The sequence below is a fragment of the Periplaneta americana genome, chromosome 9, assembly GCF_040183065.1.
Source record: "Periplaneta americana isolate PAMFEO1 chromosome 9, P.americana_PAMFEO1_priV1, whole genome shotgun sequence".
Classification (NCBI taxonomy): domain Eukaryota; kingdom Metazoa; phylum Arthropoda; class Insecta; order Blattodea; family Blattidae; genus Periplaneta; species Periplaneta americana.
Window position 1 is genome coordinate 117,988,269 of NC_091125.1, and position 25,792 is coordinate 118,014,060.

At 36.9% G+C, this 25,792-nt stretch overlaps 1 protein-coding gene across 1 annotated transcript in view; it reads left to right on the forward strand.

Moving 5' to 3' along the window:
* Window positions 1–1,075: 1,075 nt before the first annotated feature.
* The window catches only part of LOC138706424 (signal-induced proliferation-associated 1-like protein 2), a 267,880-nt gene continuing 243,163 nt past the window's right edge, over window positions 1,076–25,792 (forward strand). Inside the window, exon 1 of the mRNA XM_069835715.1 lies at window positions 1,076–1,217. The gene's annotated coding sequence lies outside the window, so the exon portion shown is untranslated. The remainder of the gene's footprint in view (window positions 1,218–25,792) is intronic.

Here is a 25,792-nt window from a genome sequence, read left to right on the forward strand (position 1 = left end):
CAGATGGAATGATGTTGATACCTGATACAGAGAAACTGAAGAATCCTGAGAAGAACCTACATATTAGATTTAAGGATAATTCTTTATTGAATTATATTATTATAGGTACCGATATAATATCTGTGCAAGAATTTAGAATGAAATTACTGTGTTTCATCTGAATTGGTTTGTTGGAGACTGTTAGTAGGACCTAAGGTTCTATGATAAGAGGAATATAATTCATGCAAGGAAGTAAGTGTATCCCTCTTGCAAACGCTATATCAATGTAAGAGTCTGATCCGTTGCTAAGCAAGTAACGTCAGACGTTAGAACTTAGCGCGAATTAAGTTATTGCCTGAAAAGCAAGTGACGTAAAGTTGTTAAACTTTCTGTAACATTTTTTCTTTAATGTTTGAAAGCATTTTTTATTTCAAGATTTTACAACTTAAATATGATTATCTTTTCATTCGTATTAATGCTGAACCGTAATTATATTTCTAATAAAGGATATGAACTGAGAATTTTGAAATTAGTTTTTTTTTTTTTTTTTTTTTTTAATTTACGTTGAGAGCTAATGCCCCAAGTCCTGTAAAATGCTGCCCTCTGTCAATAATATTGGGATTCAGAGTATATTTTTACATTTAAATGTTGGTCACCCTGACTCATTCATATGTTACAACGAAACTTTCACTGTGCTTACACTACGTGGCGCTGGGATGTATTTGACCGCGTACACCGTGTGGCGTGGTAATGTGCTGTGAGCTGGTTGTGAGACAGCTTGTTGGTGCGTGCTATCTCATTCCTGTCACGTGATGAAAGCTTTGTAGTCGGAGGCTCGAGATTCGTTGCTTGTTTTGTTGTGTTGACATCTCAGAGCGATTGAGTTTGTACGGAGCGCGGTCTTGTCGTTGTGTTTACGTCTTGTGTTTTGTTCGCGTATTATTTTGAATTTCGAAGTCATGTGCAGTGATAGTGAATTGTTGTGAACGTTGTGAATAAAGTTAACATTTTCGTCTTGCGTTGTTATGGTCCGTGTGTTTTGTTGGTTTTTCCGAAAGAAGAAGCAACTGTTGTACGTGGTGGAAGTCTAATGAACGTTTTGAAGAGTATAATACGACTGTGAGAAAAATCTGATCAGTTCAGTAGATGATTTCTGTTCTTTTGAGAAAGGAGTTGTTCAAGACGTAACGCTGTTTTGTGTGCAACGTCAAAGACGGACCTCACAGCCAGCGGAAGATGTAAGAATATGTTAATAATGCTATTCCTGCATGATGTATGTTTTTAGCAAGTATGAGTAGTTACATAGGTATAGTAGAAGTTACGCCGTCGTTTTTGTACTTGATATTTTTCTTCACAGTTTTATGTCAGATTTACGTGATTATTTTTTTTAGTCGTACTTATAATTGTTCAGATACCTTCGAATGTCTTTAAAATAATATAAGATCTTGGCATTTTTATAGGCCTAATATAGAATATATTTTTCATGCGATGTGTACAGTATTTGTTTTATGTTCTTAAATCTTGTTTTATTTGTAAAATAAGGCATCGCGTGTCATTTGACATTGGTATATGGAGTCTCATATTACATATTATGTAATTTGTCATGTTTTGAAGGAAGAACTAAATCGTCGATGTAATTCACTTTTTTTATATAAAGTTGTTTACTCTATGCATATATTTTTTACACATATTAATGGCTTTAGTTTGCGAAAAAGTCTTTCGACAAAGTTATGACTTGTGATTTGAAAAATAGAGTTGAAAGTTACTGAAGCACATAGTTTCACAGCTACAGATTAGTGGAAATAGGCCTACCTTTATTTCTACTAGACTCGGAAATATCATTTGACTATAATTTTCCTCCCATCCTCTCGCTGCAGAAGTCTATCGATAACTTGTATAATTTTCTCCAATTATTTTTGCACATAAATAATGTACGTACTTCACACGATATTCTCATTATTAGGTAAGAAGAACCTCCTCGTTATTTTTGCTAGAGGTAGGTGGGATAGTTGTTTAGCTTCAAGTTGTCAGTTTGGGTAAAATTATTTTATGTTATGCATTATACGTTTCGGTTTGTGACCACAACTAAAATAAGTTCAGTAGTTTAAACGGAACTCTTGGAACCTTTTGACGAGAGCACCGTTATACGAACATGCGACCTTCGGGATTGTGCTTGACCTGCCCAGCCCACTTGCGTACTATATAGTCAGTATAGTGTGTTCATTTTGGACTTAAACTTTATTAAATGCAGAGTTAATGTTTTTGTGAGACATGGTGTGATTGATTAGTCATTGTTTCATTAAGTTCTTACATTCGATGGTAATGGACTCATGAACTTCATACAAAAGTACGAAACTGACGGATTCACTTGCACACTCTAGTTTCTGTGAGTAAAGAGACGATTTGACAGATACGAGATATTGCTTCAGAATCCAGTTTAAGAAGTTACTTCAGAAAGTTTCCCCCCCCCCCCATATCCAATACGTCGTAAAGTCGCTGTGACATTGAGCTCGTTTTACAACTATAATATTATTTCTCCAATGCATGAACCTTCTTTACTTGTGTAGATACATACGCATCCCGACACCTTGGTCGTACACACATTTTTTTAGAACAGTTACGCTAACGGTTTGACCCTAGACCGTAATAATAACCACGGTTATTAATAACAGTGGGTGAAGTTATTTCCTAATAACCTGTACCCAACTATAACACAATTCATCATACTTTCCTGGACATCTCTATTATTTACTGATTTTAGTCATTACACTGATTTGACATTGAGCATCTTCGATACCGTAATCGTTATCATGGCTATGCCTGGGTACAATAATTCACTTTCACCCAATCCCCAATTCTTGTAAGTGGTTAGATTTACTTTTGTTATTTGAGTTTAGGAACTTAGGTCTATGTTCGGAAATTATTGAACCTACAGGCAAATTATCTGACTTAAAAGTCTTAAACAATGGAGATTACTTATAATATTATCTATGGCTATTGCATTTGCAAACATACTGTATATTCTAAATTCATTGATTTAAGACTTATTTGTTGCTTCTATGTCAGACGATGTAATCCCCAGTACTTGGACATTTGATGTATGGTCAACAGCTTTTTGGAAACTGCCTGTATTCTGGACATTGTTCCTCCTTAACTTTACTGATTGCCATACCTGTCTTTTAAGATCAATTTGAAGAAGTGTTTTAAGTTTAAATGGATTATTCTCAGCTTCGACACATTCCAATTTATAACTAACTTATTTGTTTCTTTTCTTAACAGTGCTTAAAAAATTCTGGCAGGATTTCTATTACTGGTTCTGATATGTAGGTTAGTTTAACAATTCTAAAATATACACGCATTCAAAATTTTACTTGTATTTCCAAAGTCCTTTCTTACGCGCATTTCATTTTTCCAGATATACCATTTTGTATAGACTGACTCATTTCCTTCGAACAATCAATTCAAAATTTTTACGAAATTTGGCATCGCTACAAGTTTGACAACAGCCCATTCAACAATTTTCATTTACAGGGTCACGTATAACTGAATTTGGAATATCGTGTATGTTGTTGGGGATTTAATCTTTTGCTTTATATAAAGCTTACATTGCCCGAAATATGTTTTCATGATGCTTGTTGTGAGGAAGAACTTGTCTAAATTCTGCAAACTTGGATTTACCCAGAGGTTTGTCTGGATTTGTTGTTTGAAAAGTTTGCGAGTCTTTTGAATAGAATAAAATATCATGTGTCGAACTTGTTCTTTTTCTTTTCACCATCTTGGGTACTACTTGTAAACTACATCTGTTCGTCCAGGAGCTTGTATACTAATGATATCCTGGCATTAGAAGGCTTTCACTCTTATGGGCTTACTTATTTGATTACTCCGTGGTGCATATCTCTAATAGGAGAAACTGTTGAAGAAAATAGATTTGTAAATACTGCCCTCTTACCCTTCGGCAACTGCTTTTGCCAGAGCTCTTGAATGTTTTATAAACTTCAAGTGAAGAAGTAGTGCATAATCATAATTCCAGTGTAACTTACGTTACGAATACAAATTTTGAAATATTTTCTAACCATGCTATAATATAAAATCTTTGTAATACACTATTTCATGCATATATAAATGAAAGGACTAACTTTCGCCTTTCTCATATATTTCGTTGCATAATGATAGAATTTGCTTCTTGTCTTCACCCAAGCATTTCACTAATTCAATGGGGATGGCATCAACTAATGTTGCTTTCCCATTCTTCATTTCCTTAAGCGCTAGTTCAACTTCTTCGCTTAAAATAGAAAATCCTTTTTTTGTCTTTTGATACGGCTTCTTCGTCTTCTGTAGCTATGTCATCTGGACGATATTATGTTAAAATAGTGTTTGAATATACTTAACATCATCACCATTTTAATTCGAGAAAAATTCGTTCCGGCACCGGGAATCGAACCCGGGACCTCTCAGCTCTACGCGCTGAGTGCTCTTTCCAACTGAGCTATGCCGGGACACGATCCACGGCGCCGGCCGAACTCCTCTCGTAATGTTTTACGGCCTTAACATCAATTCATATACCTTTCAGGAAATTTATTCTTTGATTGTCAATAAGGCATGATTTTATTTATAACTGTGAAACTTAACATACCGTAATTTAATTGATCTGAAACTTAGCCTATAGCATTTAACCTGATTAAGTACTAAGTACAACGGAGACAAAGTTTAGCGCAATGTAACTCTAGGATTTTGCCTCCAAATCTTATCATCGCTATTAGCAACATGAACCAGGACCTCTTAAAATGTATCTCAACATAAGTTACTTTCATGGAAAAAGTTTTAGTCAAAATTTCTTACACCTTGTAGAGTTACATGGATTGCCTGGTAGTTTAAAATTCATCAGCAGAAATTTACATAGCCTAAGTTAACATATTTTATGGGAAAATAATTTCTCAATAGCTGACATATTCATAGTTCTCGTTATTTTTTACAATTCCACGCGCCTGTTGATACAAATTCATGTACTGTATAACTATGGTGTCAGAGCTACGATCACTTCATTTGGGATGTAGAAATAGAGTACTTCAAAATATTAATTTAAACAGGCAAAGAACACTCCAATTTTTTATATGTACCATTAAAAATATATATTTTCTGTTGTCACCTCATTTGTGCTAAAATATAAACATTAATATGCACCAGTTATTACGTAATTCATATTTAACTTTAATATACAATTCGGAATTGTGGAAAAAAATACAGATTTGAAACATCGGCAAAATATGTTTTCATAATTTGGGGGTACATAATTCACGTTAGATCATACAGTAATCTCGTATGAATCATAGAGCGTATCAAAATAACTACAGTACATATTATAATTTTTACTGATTCACCCAATAGCGGACGCAACTATTGGAAGGAGTCCGCTCAGGTGAAGTTTCACTGCACTTATCGGAAAGTAGGACTAGCTTTATTTTGAAGACTACTCATACTCTGTAATTAAATAGAAGTAATGGACAATAATGAGTTCTAGCAATTCATAAACTGTTTCATTTCAAAGATTGGACTTTGTCTCAGCTTTGGGCAGCAGCAAAAAGACGTTATATTCAGCAAGCTTTCGTTTCATGCAGGGCTGGGGGATTCTCCACAGAACTTTTCAAGTGCACCACACTGCTCTTGACTAGAAATAATGTCAACAAACACATAAGACAACAGAGGAACACACTCAGTCTGTCGTTCTAATAGGCCCGAACTACGTGTGCCGGTGTATGAAGGTCGTGGGCAAAGCTAGTCAAATGGCTAATACGTGGGTGCAGATTTTGATACTTCTTCCGGCTTTTGCCAGAGTCAGTTAACAGAAGTAATACATTCCTTCGTCTCTGATTGAGGCTCGGGCTGATATGTACTGTACATCTCACTTGACGGTATGTATCAGAGGAAGAACAATATTGTTTGTATACATTTGAAGTCTGATTAGTGTAATTTTTATATAGTCAGCAATGTATGCAATGGAGGGGGAAAGGAATTGGCCGCCGTACCCCATTATCTCCTGACTTTATTGCCTCATAAGCGATGCGTTATTGATGTCACGATGTTCAGACCTGTCTTCAGACAGTTGACTAAACAACAAACAACTCCCATTTAACAGTAGGCCTAGCATGTGGTCAGAAGAGACATAGAGCTCTCAACAAATTAACAATTTTTATCCGTCAATAACATTGTTTTTGCTAACATGTTGTCCAGCTGCTGCGATCGTTTCGTCTATCGAAACTCGTATTTTGTTGTCAGTGACACTCTCGTTTAAAGATTATAGACGGACATTTTTCTAACTTTTCTGTAAGATTTAGAGAAATATTAGCACAAATCATCAAGCACGAGTTGTAACAAAAGATTGAATGATCATGTGTTAAACCTGTATTCGGACTCCTACGATGGCTAAGTAGTCAAATCTTCAGTCTGACCTCATGCGATCCGGGTTCGAGTCCTGGTCTTATGGCGGACAAGACCGCTTACCTTACCGAGGTTCTCCCCTTTTCCCATATTAGGCATCTACATCATTCCGTCAACATTCCTCTATTCTCTCCTCATTCCATAGCATTCCCCGAATGCCGGCTGGCGACTGACGTATGGAGCTGGCCTAGGGACGAATGGGGTTGCCTGTTCGAAATCTGATACGCAGCGAACCTTAGCCGGTGTGGATTTGGGAATGCGCCTAACTTGAGGGTTAGCGCAGTAGCTCGTGAAAGGTCGCAGTACTGGATCATAGTGCCCCCCCTCCCATAAATTCAGTTCAGTTCAAAAACCTGTGTCCAAACTTGAACACTCAGAAAACAATTTTAAATGTTCATTGTGTTTCCTACTGTCATGCTTTCGAACATCACGACGCTTTTCCGCTTTTATATTTAATTAATTTGCAGACTTTACAAAATGAAATGTCTTGTACTGTAAAATATTTCGTTTTGGAATTCTGCTGCAATTACATGCAGTGCTGCATTCTTAATTAGTCGCATTTTATTTTAACCTGTAAAATAAATAAGCAGCAATAAATAAAAAATAAAACTACCGTACCAATTAATAAAAACTGGAACAAACACGTTTATAAACTTAAAGCACACATACTAGTTATATAATATAGCCTACAAAATTATTTATTGTATGTGGCAGTCGGGTAGGTAGTTCAGATGGTAGAGCAACTGGAAGGTCCGGGGTTCGATTCCGGGTGGTAACGGGATTTTCTCGTTGCCAAATTTCTACCACGGCCTCGAGTTTCACTCAGCTTATCAAAATGAGTACCGGATCTTTTCCGGAGGTAAAAAGGCGGTCTGAGCGTGGTGCTGACCACATCTTTAGTGCCAAGCATGGGGCTCTTCCTCCATGCTCTCCAAGTGCCTTCATGACATGTACTGTATAAGCGATATTTTTAGGCCTACCTTTATTGTGAAATTAATTACCTGGATATACAATGTTTACTACATAAGATGCGACTACTGTTCTGCGGTAAAACCCGGAACGCAGTGTGTAGATTTGTAGAAAAATGTAGTTTTTTGCGGTGTACCTGTATCTAATGAACAAATTATGATTTATTCAGATAGCTATTAAAAAGAGTAAGCAAATATAGGCTATGTATGTCGACTACATTCTTTTCTTTTATAGAAAGTAGATTTATACTAATGAAAGTACATAGCTGATTTAATAGGACATTGAGCAAAATGAGGACTTTGTTTTGGAGAAGAGACTGAAATAGCTTATATAAATAGGCTATCTTGTGAAGTTTAGTTCATGAGAACAAGCCAACTGTACGAAGTTGAAGGTCTAAGATTTGGTAAAACTCATCGTCAACCCGTTTTGAGTTAGGCTGTATGTGTTATTACCAATTAAATAATGAGATTCAGAACGAACCCTGAAACCATGCTGAACTACAATGCATTCCATATTCTTCGCAACCATGCTTCATAGCGAGTCCAGTGCACCCACTGTCTCATGCTACGAAGCGCAAAGAAACACTAAGCAGTATGAAATAGCAGTGCTTGTCATAGCTGCTTCCGATTCCAGTATTGCTTCATACACTACTTTTTTCTAAGATAACACTGTTTTCTTTCCTTTCTTTCTTTCTTTCTTTCTTTCTTTCTTTCTTTCTTTCTTTCTTTCTTTCTTTCTAATGACGAATCTAATAATTGTTTCTGTTCCCTTCAATGCACAGAAGGAATCGCATACTTTTTTTTTTTTTTAAGCTTGAAGCAAACCGAATTTTAAAAGGCAGGATTGTTCATATTCGTCTTGTGTGAAATATTAGTAGAGAATACATGAGCATATTTCCTTGAGATTAAAGGCTGGTTCACAATAAACCGGGAACGAGAACCAGAATGAAAACGAGAAGCAGAGGACGTGAATATGAAATTTTTTGATTCACAATAAACCGAACGTAGACGACTATGCATATCGATATGTATGTCAGTAACGACATGTAAAGTCGATATTACGCATTCTGATGTTCTTTGTATATAATTGAGCACAAGGCAGCCAACATAAACATAGGTTAACCAACTTCGAAATTTCAACTGAAGCATTTCATTAGGTACGATACTATAAATATGCCCACGAATCTTTATTATCACAACCTATTTTAAGTCTACCATAAAGTAAAATAATTAGAGAAGAAACATTTGCAATAGAACAAAAATGAACACAACAGTAGTTATTGAATTGAAGCGTGAATATGTAGTGTGTAATACAACCAATACAGTAATAAAATATGATTCGCTTTCGATCGGTGTTCAAAGATGCAGCTATTGAAAGCCACGTATTCTCCTTCATTTTCTCATCTTTATGCAAGGCGCGCCGCTTATCGTAAACGTGAGGATTTTCCTCAACACTCAATATTAGAATCTCATCAAATAAAACTTGCTCCATGATACACAGCACAGAACAAAATAATGCATAGGTTATGTCACGGTCTTCTTGCTACAAAATATACGACGACAATATAGCTTTTAGATGGCAGTAGAATGAATCTAGTGGGCTGTGATCGGAAACGTGAAGTTGGCCAACTTTCCGTTTCCGATCTCGGGCTCCGGCAAGCTTTTCGTTAATTGTGAATGTTCACATTTAAATGTATACATTTTAACAATTTTATCGTTTTCGTTTTCGTTCCGATTCTTGTTTCCGGTTTATTGTGAACCAGCCTTAAGTCTTTACGATTAATCCTATTCAGCGATTCATTCATAGTTTTCTGCCCGCGTGCAGAGCTTCCATAGCGGATGCGGGAAGATTTTTTTTTCTATTCAGTGACGGATACTTTGCTTCATTCACCCAAGCGTCTGCATCTACTGTATCAGCGACTCGCCGAAACAATAATTATTTTTGCCGCCATAGGCATTTCCTTCGGTGTGCCATGGGAAGCGAACTGAATAGCATCGTATAACGATTATTAATGGAGCAGTGATGAAATACTAGTAGGGGCAAAGGAATACCCGACATAAATCTAGCACTAACCATCTTTTTCCGGAGATTCCACTTGAACCCATTGGGATTCAAACCACAGTTACCAGCATGGAAAGTTGACGCTATAACCTTTCGGCAAACGGTGCACCCTTTTCACCAGAAAATGAAAATAGATTTACTTTTGAAAACTGCAATTCCTGTAATTCATCGGGAATAGAAAACGTCGAATCTAAACCATTTGACCACAGAACAGAAACATAGTCTAATACATGTGAAACAATGCTGTCCGTAACATATCTACGTGTCATTGCAATCATTTGCGATGCTTTCTTGCAAGGTATAAGAGGTCGGTTGTTCACAATATTATTTTAAGTATAGCACATTCAAAGCCATGCCCTGAAATCAGGATTGGGAAGTTACGCGTAAAAATTACTTCCGCACGACTCGTAAAATACGCGTAAAATGCGTAATTTATATCATAAATGTAAAAAATGTAATAAATTCAAAACTTACTGTAATACATTATTTAAACAATGAGAAATAAAATTGTACTAGAGTTTACACGGTACAATCGTGCATCACTTGCGATAATTTATTCGAGCTTTTTATATTGTCTTCATTTCTTGCATCTTTGAAACGATACGCCAACACCACACAGTGTTTCTGCGTGTACTTGGCTACTCGCTGCGCGGAGACATCCCAGAGTTTACTTGTCATCAAAAGCTGCCGATGGTTTTCATAATGTGCATTTTGTCATTGTGTTTTCCACAGTTCCCAAGTCACCTTTTGTCTTTATATTTTTTGCCGAACTCCTTACATCATTGTGGTCATGGAGTGTGTTGGTACGTAATTCGACTTCGTTTATTTTCCTTTATCCGCTGGCCGAAGAAGTTGTCCTCTTCACAGAGGCCAATATTAAAAGAGGAAACACAAAATTTGTCGTCCCTTTGAGAACTCTGTGGACGGATACTTTCTCGGAGGCGGCGCCTTTAACTTTTGCTACACAATTCTAAGTTGTTGGTGATTATATTGTGATCTGGTAGTCTAGCCTTATATTAGTTCATATTGTCTATAGAGGGTGAGTCTGGAAGAAAGGTACATGATGTGAGGGATGATAATATTGCTGATTCTGAACATAAAAATGTTTATATGAATATATGCCGTATTCTTAACAGTATCTGACATACAGCTGTTTGAAAATAACTGGCGTCAGTCTCATGTCCTTCATCGGCACTCACATGCGGACGCAACCAAAACGACATTAGGTTGTAGTAGGATTAATGAAACTTATCCGAGCGTTGGATCGGTCGCGGTGGAGTAATTTCTTGGCCACCGAGGTCATCCGACCTTACTCCATTGGATTACTGTGTGTGGGGTTGGTTTAAGAGCGAAGTCTACAAGCGCAAAGTGGAAACAAGGGAGGAACTTCTCGCTCGAATTTTACAAGTTTGTCTTAAGTAAAGGAATGTCTGAATCAGCTCAGATCACCAACACACCATCATATCACCGGGGTAATGTAACTCCGCCTTCCAGGCGCCCGAACCTCAGAAATGGGTTACACCTAAACCCGGAGAGAAGGCTAGAAATGTTGAAACACAACCTGGTGGCATTAGAAAAAAAACCTGCCTGAAAGTGATTATATTTGCGGCTTTTACTTTACACTCTACAGCAACTGTCATCAGCACAGTGCACCCTCGGGCTAGCGTCTGTTACTCGCGGATAAGAGACTGCACTATGGTGCACCCGTGGCTGCTGGCGGGTATGCTCTTCCCTCTTCCTGCTACACGATGGGGCATATTACGACGCACTGCTTACCCATTACCCATTTCAGCGAGTGTTGACGACCACTGCTCTACAGAAACAGTCCTGCAGCCGCATGACTTGGAACTATACTGAGCTGACTGAGCAAAAGTGGAAACTGAGAGAGAGAATTGTTTGAAAAGATGCGTCATCTCGCCTCCTTGGGAGATGTCTCTCAATTTGACGGAATAGCTACTGTATGTTAGTTCCAAGCCTATTTTGTGCTTTTGCATGCTGTACCTGCCCTTCATATGCCCAAAATGGACTACATTACCTGTACCTGAGATTCTTAAGGGTGCCTTCTAGCTGTATGTGACACTATATTTCCAAATTTCGAAATTCAAAACAAAGTACAGGTGAAATAAATGAACAAATCAAGCTGCTCGTATTGGTATGATTTTGCAGAAGAGTAACAGAGTCCGCCCTTCAACTTAAAAATACAAGTAATACATGTTAGTTCTGTTACTTCAAATTGAAATAATAATAATAATAATAATAATAATAATAATAATAATAATAATAATAATAATAATAATAATAATAATATAAATATAATAATAATAATAATAATCCGCGCATTTTGTTAAGCTTCAGTACTACGAAAATGCATTGCGGCTCTGGGCAAATTACTGTTTTTCACTTTTGGCTCTCGTCTAAGTTCTAGTGAGTACCACTGATTTAAACGGAGTTCCCAAGGTATTGCGGTGAAAATGTTGACGTTGGGAAATGTCACACTCGTTAAAAATATAAGGCTGTATGCTTATGTGAGTGTTGCACAATGAAGGCCTCCACCTTTCGAGGCAAGGTTTACCACGCAAATCTGGCTACATATATGTTTGGCCACGGCCATAATTTACAAAATTGCTGCTGGTATGTTAGCACAAGTGTGTAGAAACAAAACGTAATTTACTCAAAATTCAAACCAAATCGATTCATTTCAGAGATGCAGCAGATAGTCCAATTTATCACTTCATGCCAACACTTTTTCTTGGAAGTGTTCTATAAAACAGTCTTTTACTTTGAGATGAGTCACCCCCACCATTACCGCCGTCAATCAAGGCCCACAAGAACTTGGCCTATAGGCTTGTTTTGGTCGCATGGAAGTTTTGGTGTCGAAATTGTTCAAGTAATCTACGCATTCACTGCCTGCTAATTATTCTCCTTCCGGCAGCTGTGGGCTGCATTTGATTACCAATTGATTTTCAGTAGGATTCATTTTCGTTTATTTCTCAGTTTTTACTGTGCCAATTCAAGAAAATATTCAATTTTTAAGAATATGTCGTTTTCTTTTTTCTTATTGAGATTGTGTATGTACGGATGTAGGCCCATATATGTGTATGCTTTTTTTCCCCCACAGGAATATTTCAATAATATTTGTTCGAATATTATTGCCGCCTTACAGTTCAGAATTGAGTCGCTTGTACCAATAAGGATGGGCCTACATATCTGGCCATAACTTTGTAGAATTTCTTCTGGTTTAGGGTTCTTTCAAAAGGAGGATGGCGGTGGCAAAGGAAGCTTTTAATAGAAAAAAAGGAGCATATTCTGCGGACCTCTGGAAAAAAGAACTAAGGAAGAGACTAGTTAATAATGCACATGTACCTAAAATGTGATTTGTTCTCTGTGACGAGGTAAAAATGTACGTCGGTTCGGCATTTCGAAGGTATTCCAAGCATCCTTTGCGTATTGGAGTTCACGGCAGAAAAAAAACACTTGAAAATTCGTAGTACCAGAGGCTACGAATAAATGCGATGACTTGTTTTTATTGGGCGCTCGACCTTGGATGAAACTGAGGAGGTTTCCGGGCGGTCGGGCGGGCTCTGCCCCGGGTTATAATAATTACACTCGCCTGGCTGAGACATTCCTGCATTCATGACAAGAGAACCCGCCTGTCCGCACATCATATCATGGCTCTCCACCATAGAGCCTACTTCCAAGTGCAGTGGCTGGAATTTCGATCTTGTTACACGACTATTCTGATTTAATTTCTGTGGTTGGCTTGAATATTTAATCTTTTTCGAATTGTAGGCATTTGACTTAATTCGTGATTACATTGATAATGCAAGATCGATGTAAAAATGAAAAAGTTAAAAACAATGTAAAAATATCTGTTGGCAATCGTTTGCAAGTTAAAAACAAATTCTATAGTTTTTATTCTATTTTAAAATCATTACAATATTAATATGTGCGGTGGATATTATTGAACATATACAGTAGGCCTACATTAATCGTGATGGTTGGCACACTCGTTCTGATGTTCTCACTTGGTAATATATATATTGTACGTGACGTTCTGCAGTCTCACTCGAGATGTAGCCTAGTAGACTAGCTAATCTATTTTCCTTTAGGACGCGCGAAGGCCGACTATTTGCAATCAGCCTGTACTTAGTTTTTCATTTACCGATCATTTTATTTTCTAACTTTATATCGATGGCACTACGAGGTATTTGGTTGTATGACATGATCTGAAATTCAAGATTCTTGCACCACATTGAGCACCGTGAATGTTTTAAATCATAATTAAGTTTACTATATACACAAAGCTGTTTAAAATTTGTCAGAGCTCCAAACATCTGCTTTATACAGGGTGGAAGTGAAATAACCTTGCAGATTGAAAGAGACGATAGAGTACACTTAAATGAATAGAAAACCTATATTAAGTTTTGTGATTAATGCACGGTTAATTAGAAAATTAAATTCGAAGTTTCAGCAGTCCGGCAACATCACCGATAACACACTCTTCTCGTGATACAGATATGAGAGGTGAACGAACTCGGTGTGTCTCACTAAATGAGCTGTTCTGTGGCGCTGTATTGCAACCAACTCGTATCGTGCAATGGCTTGAAATTAAGAGGTTTTTAAAATTAAATTTACACGAAAACTGTCCATTATTGAAATACGCCAGAGGGATAAATTATTCTTTATTAGATTTTCTATCGATATGGACAAAACTCACGATCCTTCTTACAATAGTTACCGAATAAGAGGTTGTTAAACATTTAAGGAAAAAAAAAAACTTAACTTTTCCACCAATATGTTATAGGTTTTTTGTTACATACAACATGAGCTATTCGCTCTGAAAATCTGCAAGGCTATTTCACTTCCACCCTGTATATACTGTATACAATTTGTCAGCAAAATTACAGCCTGTTCAATAGTGTGAACAATGAGTAACAATAATGAAATAATCTTAACAGTGTTACAAAATATAGCCTATTGGCATATAAATCGCTTCTAAATCCAAATCTTTGTTGAAGAATTGTGAAAACCGCAATCACTTCTTCCTTGAGAGGTTAGTTCTATCTGATCTCCATTCCATTTAAGGTAAATACGTTCACAAAAATCTGTCACAGAAGCATTTTCGTCCTTCTCTCATTGATTAGACCTATGTAAGCCCAAGCTTGTTGGGCATAATGATACGATAACTCCTCTTTGTGTAAGGCATTCCTTCAATTTTCCTCTTGAACATCGATTATCAGTTATAATCACATTCTGCTTGTTCCATAGTTTTATTGTATTATTTGAAGTCTCTGTTCTGTTTATTTAGTTACAGCAGTACCCGCGTATGACGCCTGACAGGTTTTTGTAAGGTTTCAAGATCGTGGCTAAATATGGCGAAGTCCTCGCCTGAATCCGTCTGGCAAGTGTAACGAAGTTTGCGACCTCAAACTTGACATTTGCTTGTGTAACTTGGGAATAATATGGCTTTTCTCTAAACTTTGAACATTTGTACAAGACTTAAAAAGCAATATATTTTAAGAGTCTTTTCAAACATAAGTTGCCTTCTACAAATCTATTATTGTTATTATTTCGAGGACCTATCTACTTTTCAGCATGGATCACTGCATTTTCACGAGAAGCTGTTCTGTAGATTGTCCTTGTCTGCAAGACAGGAAATTGATAAAGCGATAAACAATAATATTAACAAATAATAATTTTATCCCGAACCTTCTCAATCGGGCATAGTACTTCTCTCGTGTCATAAATTTACTCGTACAACACAATACTCCAGTTTCACATCCCTTTCGAAGGAAGTCATTCTAAGATCTATACAGCTCCGAACCCTTGAAGCAAGCCCGTATTCTACGAACGTGTGTTGCACTGACATGGACCCCCTTCCATCTTTCTTGTCCAATCGCCACTAGTAAGAAACTAGAAAGATTGGAGTTGGAACCTCGGCAGATTGTGAATTTTATAATAGACATCTTTTTTCCGAGAACTGATTCCATTCTGCTATTGTTCCTTTTTCCTCATCTCAGCATATTCTGATTTGACCTGCCTTCCTATTTTCTATATTATTGTCTATAATGATACCGATTATTATGATTGTTGTTACTTATTTCGATTTTCATTATTGCATGATAATATAGGGTAATAATTCATTAATAAAAGGCATTGGTTGGGTCACTGGCTGAGAAGAAACTGTCTACTGAAGGTTGCACTGGAAGGAATGGTGAACGGGAGAAGAGTTCGGGACAGAATAAGATATCAGATGATAGACGACATTGAGATATGTGGATCATATGCGGAGACTAAGAGGAAGGCAGAAAATAGGAAAGATTGGAGAATGCTGGGTTTGCAATGAAAGACCTGCCCACTTATAAGTGTTATGTATGTATGTATGTGTAGTTCATTAACGACCACTTGTAAATTTAAAGTTTGGTGAGTACTAGTTTTTTAAATTTTGTTTTCGGGCCAATATAAAGATCAACCATTGCGAAATTTAGTGATTTGATATGGAAATTTGGAGTGCATGAGAGCGAGCAGTAGTAGTGGAATTTTATTTTGCTAACAATTACTCAGTCATGTTACTAGTCAACTATGTATACTCCATGTATGCAATGGAGGGAGAAAGGAATTGGTAAACATAACCAATTACCTCCTGACTTAGTTGCCTCATGAGGAATGCCTTATTGGTGTTCACTTAACGAAGTTTAAACCTGTCTTCTGACACTTGACTGAACAGCAGTAACTCAGTTATTACTGCTCAAAGAAGGTTCCGTGCTGCGCTTTGCGGGCGTGCTTGTCCTCGAAAATCAATTTTGCGAAATGTTGAATACTACAGAAACTGTGGAAGTGTACAGTTAGGCGGAGATCTGCAACGAAGAAACAATCGCAATAGTGGGAACTGCAATCAGAAGGAACCCAATGAAATCTGCGAGGTTATCGCAAGAAGTTGGTATCAATAGAGAAACTGCGCAGAATCCAGAGAAAAGATCTGAATTTGTTTCTTTGTAAACTTCAGGTATCCCAGAAGTTGAAATCAACAACACGGCAAAGTCGTTTGGCGCTATGCTACACCATGATTGTAATTAGACTAGTCAATCCAAATTGTGGAAACTCATAATGCCTGATGAAGCGCGCTTTCACTTATCCGGGTAAGTGTATAAACAAAATGCGCGAATATGGAATAGAATAAACCCATGTAAAATTCATGAACGTCCTTTACATAGGACAGAAGTACTGAACCTTGTTTGAGCAGCGGTGATTAATAGTGCACTCCATCTTTTCGTTTTACACCACTTTATTTTGCAATGGTTGATCTTTATATTGGCTTGTAAACAATATAAAACAATTAGTATCACGAAACGTTGAATTTAAATGTGGTACTTAATTGTCACTCCGGAGAAAGTCGTACAGGATTTTATCGTCCTTGATCGTCTTCTAATCCGCGAACCTCTGATAAAGCTGCCAGCCTGCTGTTTGTGAGACAACCGAGGACGACTCCGGTGATATTTATTTCAGTTTATTTTTAGTTCTTCTCATAGGTAAACCCCGGTGAATGGTTTTGAGGAATTAGCGATTCAGAGGATTAACATCTGTGGCCGGGAGGAAAAAGGTCTTAAGTAAAAATCTTATACTTTTCAGGAGAGCAGTAGGAAGATTGAAATTGGTGTCAATTATAGAGTTTTTTTTAATTACGAGGTTTTTCCTGATTATTATTTGTTTATATTTTTTCTAAAATGGGTAATGTTGCTCATTTAACAATTTTCTTGATTATTTAAAAAAAAATAGTCGCACTTAAGCCTTTTTAAGACTAGAACCCAAACTGAGTAGAAGGGAATATGTAAACATAAGACCTTTTTCATGTCAAAATAAATGAGAAATGTAAATTATTAGGAATGCAAAATGGGTCTTAAACAATTATAGGACTGTTTACCCTGGTGCTTAAACTTTTAAAAGGAAAGGGCATCAGTATGTGATAAAATGGCTAAAATACAAGTTAGACCTTTTTAATAGGGAAGTATGGAAAGTAAACATGTGATGGTTTGTAAGGAATAAAGTATTAAATATTCTTAAGTTCTTTATTTTGTGTGTGCTCGATTCAAAAAGTACTTAGGACATTTGGTAACGCTCTATAAATCCAGTCAGGAGTCTTTTTGACTTTAACCGTTTTACCAGATTGTAGAGAATTGTTTCTGCTTTCAGAATATATAAAAGTCTCATTTTCACAATAACATCTTTTTCCTCCCGGCCAATGGTAAAAAATGTTGTACAGTTTTTTTTTTTCTTGCTCGTGCTCAGGACTGTGTTAACCTCCGGAAAACATGGACGCACGCAGGGTGATATTTCGCACGTACCGCAGTCTCCCTGTTTTTCACTCTTAAGATAAATGTAATATAATTGGTCAGTTTAGTGCTGCTTATGATTAGGTTTTCTCCGGAGCGGTTGTTTGTGCGCTTTCAATCGGAGACCTCCGGTTACCTCCGATTGATGCCGCGCAGGTTGTATATGTGCTGTGGCGCAGACACACACTTCCCGCTGAGCATTCCTTTAATCGGATCAGGTAGCGATTCGAGTCCGCTGACGTCCGCGTATCTTTTAAAATAAGTTGTAATTTGTTGTTTATTCTCTCTTTTATGTTAATCTCTCTCTCTTTCTTCGGCTCTTTTTTTTCTTGTGTTGCTTAAAGTGCTACGTTAGCTGACAGATTTTTTTCTAGTTTTGAAATTCATAGTATATGTGGAAAGGCGTATTAGTTTTATGTCATTGATCAAATTAATAACATTCAATCTAACTGCAAAACTAACGCAGAAGTAAAGCTTTTCAGTAGCTAATGTAAACATTTATACTTTAGTTTTCCTAGAAACTCTCCTTTAATCGCAAACAGTGTTTGTCATTTATTATTCTAATCGGTTTAGTTTAACGTAAAATATATTACGGGAGCTTCAGAATGGAACAAAAGAATCTTGGGCTATCGATGGGATAAAGTTTACTGTTCAACATAATTTATTCAGATTCTTCACCGAACAGGATTGTGATTATTGTGTTAAAGGGTGTCAGCATTTGAACTGCCTCTTCTAAAACGCGCCACTCTTGCTCTAATATAAGCGGATATCAACTTAAGGATAATTGTAATTATATTATTACCACATGTTTCTTTAGTTTCATTCAGAAACTCAATATTTTAATCCAAACAGTAAAATATAACTCAAGTTGTCTAAACATCAAAATATAACTCAAGTCGTCTTGTAAATACACTCAGGGACAAAAAAAACCCGGACACTTCTATATTTGCTTGTATTTTGTTGCCAATTATTTCAAAATGAAACAAAACCCATTTAAACAAAATAATGTTTCATTTAGCACCTTATACGACAACATTTGAAAAAAAAACTCTGATGAGAAAATTTACAAAAAATTACAAAGGGCGTATAACTAGGGCATCGTTTGGTCTAACTGTTTTTCATTTTCTGGTGCCTTAAACGTTAAAAACTCTTTTTAGTAACGGGTATTACCCCCTCTGGCTTGAATAACTGCATCCATACGTCTTGGCATGCTCTCAATTTGGTTAGCAATGTCTTCTTGAGGAATAAGTTCCCATTCTTCGCCAAGTGCTCGCCTCAACTCTTGTAACGATTCTGGTCTCGGTCGTCTATTCTTAACACGCCGTCCCAGCATGCCCCACACGTGTTCAATTGGGTTCATGTCTGGATTCCTTGCTGGCCATGGAAAAAAATGGATTCCCACTTCTTGGAGATAATCTCCGACCGCATGGGCAATATGCGGCGGTGCATTATCATGCATTAAAACAAAATTATCGCCTACAAATTGGCCAAATGGCACAACATGATCAGCCAAACATTCATTTATATACCTATCAGCTGTTAGTCTTTCATTTTCAACAAAAACCAACTCTGTACGAGCATCCGCACACACTCCTGCCCAAACCATCACTCCACCACCTCCATACGGCACATTTTCGGAAATGCAACACTGTGAAAATCGTTCTCCCTCCTTCTCCAAACTCTTTCACGTCCATCAGGTGAGCACAGATTGAAACGGGACTCATCGGTGAACAGAACACTGCTCCACTGTCCATTTCTCCAGTCCCTGTGATCATTTGCAAAACGCAGTCGTTAAACTCGATGCATCCTGAGAAGTCTGGGACCAGTTGCAGGTCTACTTGATACCAGTCCACTTGCTTTCAACCTCCTTCTAACTGTTTTGGCCGAAATTGGGCGTCCATGCATGTTAACAAATTACTGGGCTACACTAGTAGCTGGCAGGTTGCGCTCCCTAAGAACTCTCAACACCATATACCTGTCTTCATTTGGATTTGTAGCTCTTGGACGACCCGAACCTGGTCTTCTGGTATATTCTAGGGTCTCTCTATACCCTTTTATGGCATCATGGGTTGTGCTTCTAGCCATATTCATAACATTTGCAATGTAACGTACACTGCGTCCATCATCGTAAAGGGCTACAGCTCGAGTCACATCTTCAGGTCGCATCTTGTTTTAACCCATATTATCCCGGTGATGCGTTTTCGCAACATTTTACTTCTTTGCTATTAAACGTGTGTGAAATATGGTTTTTAGTATTTGTTAAGTTTATGGCACATATTATCTATTATACTGATGTTGGTAGACCTGGTTTATTGAAAACATTTGGTAACTGATTCATTGTTGGCGCAATACTTGAGAAGAAAAGAAGTGATTATTACAAGTGTTGAAATGTTTGCAGACTGTCATAAATGAATGCAATTTTTGTTTATTTTTATAATTTCATTATACCTTTTCTTGTATATATTACAATCTAAAGACTCTTAGGACACGTCTTGTAAAAGTAGCTGGACATTGCATGAAACGTTACTTCTGTAATGTATGCCTGAATGTTGGTGTTGCGTTTTTGCAACACCGGGCACATGGAATATCAAAACTGTCTTTCTGAGATTAGTGAAATAATTACATATATTTACTTATGGAATTCGATTTTTCGCATGAAATAGTTATTCTATTCATGTTTTATATACAAGGGGCCTGAGTGAACATGAAATAATGACAATCATGGAAGAGAACCAAAAATTCAGGCAGATTTTACAGATGTTTTTATATCTCCACCGGAAGCTAGAAGTGATATCGATGAAGACAGTGCTGACGAGGACTTCGATGGAAACATAAATAATCTAAATTGTCATCAACTGGGGGCCGAAGGGATAATGGTCCTCATTAGATGGAAATATATATATATAATAATATAAAATCAGGCACAGAATGAATAGATGCTAGAAGGTGCAGAAATACGTGAAATATCAGAGCCTGTCAGGGGATAAAGTGACTATTGTAAGAAAATGGAAAAAGAGTGATTTACCAAGTTACTGTTCACTGAAAAGAAAAGTAAATGAGGAACTTGAAAATTGTGAGTCGAATCCCAACATGAAAAGAACTTATTGCCAATTGATGTTTTTCAATTATTTTTCCATGAAAATTTTGTACTTGATATTGTAAACCAAAGTGTTGCGTATGCGGTGCAGAAAGGCAGGGATAAATTTATTTTTTCCCCAAATGATTTCAAAACATTCCTTGGGATTCTTTTTGTAAGTGGATATACTAAAGTCCCACGCTGTCGAATATACTGGGAAGAGAGCAGCGACACAAGAAATGATTCAATTTAGTCAGAGCTATGAGACGCAATAGATTTGATGAAATAATAAGAAACCTTCATCTAAATGGCAACACACAACTTGACAAGAGCGATAGGTTGTCTAAGGTGAGGCCCTTTCTAGATGAACTTATGTGAGAAAGTGAACTTTGTAGCCAAACCTAATTCGCTTTCCTCGCATAAATTGTTTTAGCATATGTCTTCCAAAATAAAGTATCATAGCCTCGTCAATACTGGATTTATTGTCTCACAGTGTTGCCTACTGTATGCATAATTTTCATTTTCCTCATTTAATGAAATGCACTGAACGTTGTAGATATATTCACAGAAATAAGTATGAGCCTTACAGGGACAGAAGTGTCCACTAACAAATCTGGCTGATATGAAGAAAACAGAGAGGTTCCTTTGATATGAAGTACGATGAAAGTTCTAAATTACTGATATGTCGCTGGAATGACAATTCTGTCGTGACTGTTGTGTCAAACTGAACGATGTCTAAAATGTGACATTGCTTTGCATTATAAATGCTTCCAAGAATTTCATTTTCAGGAATAATGTTTCTAACGATGTAAATAATATAAACTTTTCAAGGTGTTGCTTGCAAAGAATTTACTTTTCAAAAATAATGTCTCTAATGATGTAAAATGTTAATTTTTCATGTTGTTGCTTTCAATGTTAAATATTTCCAAGATTTTTTTTTTTTTCAGAAATAATGAGATAAAATGAAAACTTTTCATCTTGTTTCTTCCAATGTTAAATATTTTCAAGAATTTAATTTTCAGAAATAATGTCTCAGATCATGTAAAATACATTCTGTGCATGGTAATAAAGTAGGTTAGGTCAAAATATGTCGTCTTGTTTAATTATTAATTCATCATATTAAAAACACAATGTGAGTAATAATTGCTACCCTATGTGCCCGGTGATGCGTTTTCGCAACACATCATATCTCAGGAACTAGAAATGCGATAACAAAAATTTCTGAAAATTCTACGTTCATAAATGCTAATGCATTCAGGAATTCAATTTTATTAAATTTGAAAACAAAAAATTATTCTGGGCATATACAGTGCCTACCAAAAGTTTAAGACCACCTTGTGACGTGATATATTTTTGAATGTGAACAAACTAATTCTAATAATTTTCACAAAATAACCACTTTAATACAAAAATTATACTATTATTTATTGTTACTGTAAGTTTCATCAAGGTCATTAATGTTTTAGCTAATACTTTACACATTTAATTAAAGAATGTCACTGAAGTAAAAAAAGTGAAAATCATGTGCTAGACAGGTATTTTTTTCTTTACTTCGCAAGCTGCACATGAAAACGTTAATAGTCAATAGGTCCACCCTTATGCTTTAAACACATTTGCACACGTTTTCTCATACTTTGCACCAACTTCTGACATTCTTCGGGGGTAACTTCGTTCCAGACCTCGGAGATTTTTTCTCGAAGTTCCTGGACATTCCTTGGCTGGCGGGACGCTACACGAAGGCCTATGATATTCCACAGGTTCTCAATAGGGTTCAGGTCCGGACTCCTTGCTGGCCAAGGCAACAATGGAATGCCCTTCCTTTCGAACCAAGCCATTGTTGCTGCTGACTTGTGGCAAGGCGCGTTGTCCTGCTGAAATACGAAGTACCCGTTGTGCAGCTTCTGGGCGGATGGGAGCATATTGTCTTTCATTGTCTCAATATATTCTTGCGAATCCATTGAGCCATCAATGAACCTTAAAATTCCTGTCCCTGCAGCAGACATGCAGCCCCAGATCATGACGGAGCTTCCTCCCCCCTGGACTGCTGGTACGAGGCATTCGGGAAGAAATTTTTCCGTTGGTGTCCTTCGGACTCTCACTTTTCGCGAACTATACAGAACAAATCGCGATTCATCGCTGAACATCACCTTACCCCAATGTTCCATATACCAGTTCTTCCTGGTTTTACACCAGTTCCTTCGATTCCTCTTGTGAGTGTTATTTAACAGTGGCTTTTTAAGAGGAACGTAGGACTGAAGACCAGCTTCTCCCAGGCGACGTGAAATGGTCATTTTTGACACCTTTTTATGTGTAGTATCTTCAAATTCCCTCATTATACCTGGAAAAAGAAATTGGCATACAGTATAACATTACTCCTTTCTTTTGCCTAGAAAACCTAGAATACTGCCCTAGTGGTTCTTGTCAATGGACGGACCTGGCTTCAGGCAGAACACTAAACAAACAAATAATAGTACGTACCTGGAAGGGATGCTTTCCGGTTCCTCTTCGCCACTCGAGCGATGATCCGGTCCTCGCGTAAGGAAGTTACCCTGGGACGGCCGCTGCGTGGTTTATCAACCACTTCACCTTGCTCGTGAAATTTTTTAATTGTGTTAGTCACGCAAGTTTTACTAACATTTAACGCTGCAGCAATTTCTCTATGAGACTTACTGCACCTATCCATACCAATTATTTGCCATTTTAAGGCCTCGGTCACAGATTTTCTCCCCATTGTTACCTAGCTCAGTACTGTAAACAACCTGCTTCTCACACAATGTGAAGGAAACTGGTTACAAGTCAAAACATGATGTTCTTAGACATATTTTGTTATGCGACATCTCTTCAGCGAAATCTGAACTATCGAATGGTGCAAGAACGGTAACGCTAGCTCAATCGATTTAAAAGATATTAATATCTGAAGATCTCTCACTTTTAGCTACCTTTTTCTTATTTTGCAAAAGTGCAAAAAAAATTATAAAATACCGAGAAAATTTTTGGGATTTTTTTCCTTGCGCCAAAACGTTCCTGTACATTCTCCAATACTATAGAAAAATCAGTACTGAAATGACGCAATTCGTTTAGTGTCCACAAATGAATCTGTAACTAAAATTGATGCATTTTTTTAATTACATATTTTTATTTAAAAAATCATATCTTACAAACGAAATGTCGTATCCCAATATTTTTTGCACAAATAGATGTCTAAGAACGTATATTATTTAAACAAAATTCCAGGAAAGATTTGTAACAAAAATATAAGACCAGGAACTGTTTACATGAAATTAGCTGGTGGTCTTAAACTTTTGGTAGGCACTGTATGGGTTAAGACAAATGTTACAACCCCACTTAAACTCAGAATATGTAAAAATAAAGAAATAACGAATGATTACGATAATGAAGCACAAAATGGTTTAGACAAAATTGTTATAGCTGAGACTCCGAAAGCAAAATTGGAATATTTGGTTGTAATGGCTTGTTTATAAAACAAAAAACAATCAACAATATATACACGTCTCCATAACAACAGATGGCTACCATAATATTGTATGAGAAGATAATGTTTTGCAAAATACCAGCAAATATTAAAGTGTCCGGTTTTTTTTGTCCCTGAGTGTATTTCATATGTTTTTATTGCCTCGAAAGTTACGTTTTAGAGAAATTTCAAGACTTTTACCTATACTGTGGGCCTTTGGGAACAATAGCACTAAAACAATTTAAAAAGAAATCGTATCAAATGTTTTGCGTAATTGTTTTCATAAAGTTCGCGATTGTGCGATCATTTCAAATGGTCTAACAAATTCGAAGTTCCACCACCATTAGAGTAAATTCGCCCACGAAGTTTACGGTGTGCGACTTTATTATTACCTTCAACTAAATTAAAGAATTTCCATGCGACGGATATCCGATTTCGTGCCATTTTATTCCACTCACAACTACCGTCAGTCCGTACGCGCCGGCCGTCCTTGAGCTAACTGTCGCTTCGCTCCGAACCACCGCATCCCTCTGTATGTGCCCTGTTCCACCTACGGTAGTACCGGAGATCACCGGTGGAGAGCTTTATTCGTAATCTCCGATTCCTCCGCGGTAGTAGTCACTCCGATGAGCAGCACTGGGTCAGTTTGTATGCTTGTTGATTGAGAGTAAGAGGCAGAACCTCGCACAAAACAGCCATACCGCCAGACGAGTCTAACCAGCGTATTATATGCTTGTACTGTAACACAAAATAATATTTTTTTCCCCAAAGGGTTCCATAGCACTGCTTTTATTTGTAGAAGTGCATTTATGTGGGACAATGAGCGAATCTGAAATTTCTTCGTTTGTGTTCATTTTGTTGGCAACAAACCATATTTGCCTTATATTGAATATTTTTTGTTTTTGTAGCTGTATCTATACTTGTAGTCTAACACCCGAAGTCTTTTCTTCCCGCGCTGAGCTGTGTAAAGTATTGCTAGTGGATGCAAAATTGAGAACACATGACTTTACTTCTTCGGCATTGTCACATTCACTTTATTGGTTTTTTATTGATCTGTCATGAATTGAGAGATACATGCAAATCGTATCGACATCTTTACTGGAGGTTAAAAACATTATGGGAATGAACCGTGGCTACTTTCTTAAGCAATGAGCTTAGTTCTGTCGTCGATTTGCAAAAGGGGACATCTACAAAATTACAAAGTGTTGGAAAATCGCAAAAACTATAACCAAGTTAAATTAAAATGTTCATATATTTTTTTCTAATTAGATCACTATGGATACATACATTCAGGATTCATTATCATTTTGGTTTTTTAAGTCTGTTATGGTTTTTTTGTTGCGATTTTACACGTCTGAGGACGCCTTGTTAGGGTACGGTGGTATGTGATAAAGTCGCTATAATATGTGTACGACTGTATTACATAATATGTAGTCTTTTGCGACATCTTAAAATATTTTTTATCGTTGA